Source organism: Trichechus manatus, unplaced genomic scaffold (genome assembly GCF_000243295.1).
Source record: "Trichechus manatus latirostris isolate Lorelei unplaced genomic scaffold, TriManLat1.0 scaffold00070, whole genome shotgun sequence".
Taxonomy (NCBI): Eukaryota; Metazoa; Chordata; class Mammalia; order Sirenia; family Trichechidae; genus Trichechus; species Trichechus manatus.
The window spans coordinates 11,526,894-11,530,914 of record NW_004444006.1 but is presented as its reverse complement, the minus strand read 5'-3'; positions in this window follow the sequence as shown (position 1 = coordinate 11,530,914).

Sequence of the window (4,021 nt, the reverse complement as noted above, 5' to 3'; positions counted from 1 at the left end):
GTTTTTCTTTATGTATTTTTTTTCATCTTTCTCTTTGTTGTAGAATTTGTGTTTGCTGGGTCTTTATGTTTTTCTACTTTTTAATTTTGATTTGTAGGATTGTTAGATTCCTTTGTGGTTACCTTAATATTTACCCCTATTTATCTAAGTTTATATCAGTCTTTTATTACTTTATATCACCTTAACTTCCCCTCCATATGAAAAATCACTGTCTTCATTTTTTATGTCCCTATTATTTGTTTTAATGTTGTCCTTTTTTATATATTGATATCTGTGTCCGTATTTTCAGTGTTTTAGCTTTGATGTATTTTTGATATCCGTATCTGAGTCAATATCTTGTTACTATGTCCTGTGTTCTAGTCTTGCGTTGTTATATGGTGTTATTAACTATCTAACTGTAGGACTCCCTTTAGTATTTCTTGTAATTTTGGTTTGGTTTTTGCAAATTCCCTGAACTTCAGTTTATCTGGAAATGCCCTAATTTCACCATCATATTTGAGAGACAGTTTTACTGGATATATAATTATTGGCTGGCAGTTATTTTCCTTCAAGGAATTATATATGTCATCCCATTGCCTTCTAGCCTGCATGGTTTATGCTGAGTAGTCTGAACTTATTCTAATTCACTCTCCTTTGTAGATGACTTTTCTTTTATCCCTAGCCACTCTTAAAATTCTCTATCTTTGGTTTTGGTGAGTTTGAGTATAATATGTCTTTGTGACTTTCTTTTGGGATCTACCTTGTGTGGGATTCGATGAGCATCTTGGATAGATATCTTCTCATCTTTCATGATATCAGGGAAGTTTTCTGTCAACAAATCTTCAACTATTTTCTCTGTATTTTCTGTTATCCCCCCCTGTTCTGGTACTCCAATCACTCGTTGGTTATTTCTCTTGATAGAGTCCCACATGACTCTCAGGGTTTCTTCATTCTTTTTAATTCTTTTATCTGATTTTTCCTCAAATAAGTTGGCTTCAAGAGCTTTATATTCAATGTCACTAATTCTAACTTGTACTATCTCAGTTCTGCTCCTTTGACTTTTTATTGCGTTGTCTAATTCTGAAATTTTATTGTTAACCTTCTGGATTTCTGGTTGCTGTCTGTCTATGGATTCTTGCAGCCAATTAAATTTGTCATTATGTTCTTAATAACTTTTTTAAGTTCCGCTACTACTTTGTCTGTAAGTTCCCTGGTTATTTCTGCATTTTGTTGAATTTATTTTCTAATTTCTAGAAGAGTTCCGTATATTAATCTTTTGTATTCTTCCTCTGGTAATTCCAAGAAGTTCTCTTCCTCCAGATAATTTATTGATTATTTTGGGAGTTTGCTGAGCCGTCATGGACTGCCATTTTATGTGATTTGGTATTGACTGTTGTCTCCGAGCCATCAACAGTTTATTATAATTTTATTTTTATTTGTTTAGTGAGTCTTAGCTTTTTGTTTTGTTTTGTTTTGATATGCCCAAATAGGCTGCTTATGTGCACTAGTTTGATTTTTGACACCTTTGAATCTCTAACCTTCTGTTACCAGGTAGTTAGTTCTGTAACTAAGTATGTGCACACAGGAGTCCTTTAAATTTTCCTGTATGGGTTCAGCTCAGGTGTCCGTGCAGTCAGTCACCAAGTGTGTGTTGCAGGCTCTCACCCCCAGTCATAGAGAGGCATGGGTGATTGGCACTGGACTCTGGCTGTGGTGGGGGATCTTGCGCTGAGCCAGGCAGGGAGCTGATGGCTTCCCCTGAGAGTCTGAAAGGAAAGCGTGTCCCTATTCTCTAGGGTGAGTAGGTAGGTGACTTTTGCAGCCAGACTATGAGCACCCCACTCTGTTGGCTGTAAAGACTAGAGGGCACCATTTTTTCTTGGACTCCTGTAGCAGGTGACTAGGAGCTTTAGTTGATACCACCAGTCCTCCATCCCCTGTTGCAGATCAATAAAAGTGCCTACTTAAGAGGCAGGGCTGTTTTGAGGGTCACAAATCTGCCAGTTCATAGCTGAAGCAGTTGAAGTTAAACTTCGGATGTTTGCCCTGTTGTACTGTGGTACTGAGGTCTAAAGGTGTTGAGATGGGTCCTCACAAGTCCATACAGGGGTGTAAGGCACTCAGAGTCTGCGGACCCCCTATGCCTGTGCCTAGCAAAGGAGCTGTGCCGACCCTGTGTTCCTGGCTTAGGGGAGCCAGTAGCTTATTTGTTCCCTCTCCACGGCCAGGAGAATGGGTCAGGGCACCTTTTGGGATCTACTTCAGGCCCAGTGGACTCCGGGTGCAGAGTGGGGAGGGAGGAGGTAGAAGGGAGAGATATTTTTCCCAAATGGGCTTTTTTTTTTTTTAAATCCCCGCAAAAGGCTGCACACATGTACTTAGCCACTAGGGAGCTGATTTTCACTGCTTCGGAGTGTCCAAGCAGAATCTCTGCTGCGGAATCTCTCTCAATGTGGAAACTGCTTCCCAAGCATGTGCACAGCACAGCTGTTTGCCTGCTTCACTGCAAACTATCTTGGCTGCGGCACTGCAGTTTCGCTGCCTTGGCTCTGACACTCTTAGCTTCTTCCAAACCATCTCCCTCTCCCCCGCCCCGTCATTCAGTTGGATTCCTCAACTTTGCCTTGTTCAGGGCTCCTAGATATTCATATAGAATCTCAAATCACTTGTTTTTCCAGATCTTTGTTGTAAGAGGGATATAGGAAGTATCTAACTACTCCATCGTCTTGGCCATGACCCCCTAAATTGGTATCAATTTTAAAGAGTTTCTCATAATTTTATGAGATTAAAAATATATAAAAAAGGAAATGGAAAAAGGAAAATCTTTCACTACAAAATATCAGCAAAACAAAAAGAAGGCAGTATTTGAGAAAATGAAAGTCAAGAAAGCAATAAGATGTACAAAAACAAAGAGCAAAGTGGCAGAAGTCTTCCATATCAGTGGTAACTTAAAACATAATGATTTAACTCTCCAACCAACAAACTAAGATTGGTAGACTGGATAAAAATAAATGCTCCATATATATGCTGTATACAAAAGACATACTTTACCCCCCAAAACACAAATAGGTTGAAATAGAAAGAATAGGAAAATATTCCATGCAAATAATAAGCAACAGAAAGTTGGAGTGGATATATTAATATTAGACAAAATAGACTTTAAGTCAGTATCTGTTATAAGAGACACGAAACCTTTGCCGTCGAGTCAGTTCAGACTCATTGCTAACCTAAGAACAGAGTAGAACTGCCCATAGGGTTTCCAAGGAGCAGCTCGTGGATTTGAACTGCTGATCTTTTTGGTTGGCAGTCATAGCTCTCAACCACTGCACCACCAAGGCATTATTTAATGATAAAATGGACAATAAGTCAGAAAGATATAATAATTATAAATATATATGCACCTACTACTGAAGCCCAAAAATACGTGAAGCAAACACTGACAGAAATGAGAGGACAAATAAACAGTTCTACGTTGATAGTTGCAGACATCAAAACACCACATTCAATAATGGACAGAACCTCTACAAAGAAAAAAAGATTGATAAGGCAATAAAAGATTGCAAAACTATAAAACAACTCGATTTAACAGAAAAAAGTAAATGCAAAATTATAAGAAGGAAGGAAACAGCAAAGATCAGAGCAGAAATAAATGCAATCAAACATAGAAAAAACAATAGAATCAACAAAACTAGAAGTTGGTATTTTGAAACGATCAATGTAACTAACAAACATTGCACTAGATTGACAAAGAAAAAACGAAATAGGATGCAAACAACTAAAATCAGAAATGAAAGTGGTGACATTACAATCAACCCTGCAGAAATAAAAAGGATCATAAGAGATTTCAATGAGCAACTGTATGTCAATAAGTTACATAATTTAGATAAAATGAACAAATTCCTAGAAACACATACACTACCTAAAATGATTATAGAAGAAATAAAAAGATCTCAACAGGCCCATATGAAGTGAAGACGTTAAGTCAATAATCAAAAACCTCCCCCCACCAAAATAACTCCTTGACCAAATGTGTTCACTAGAA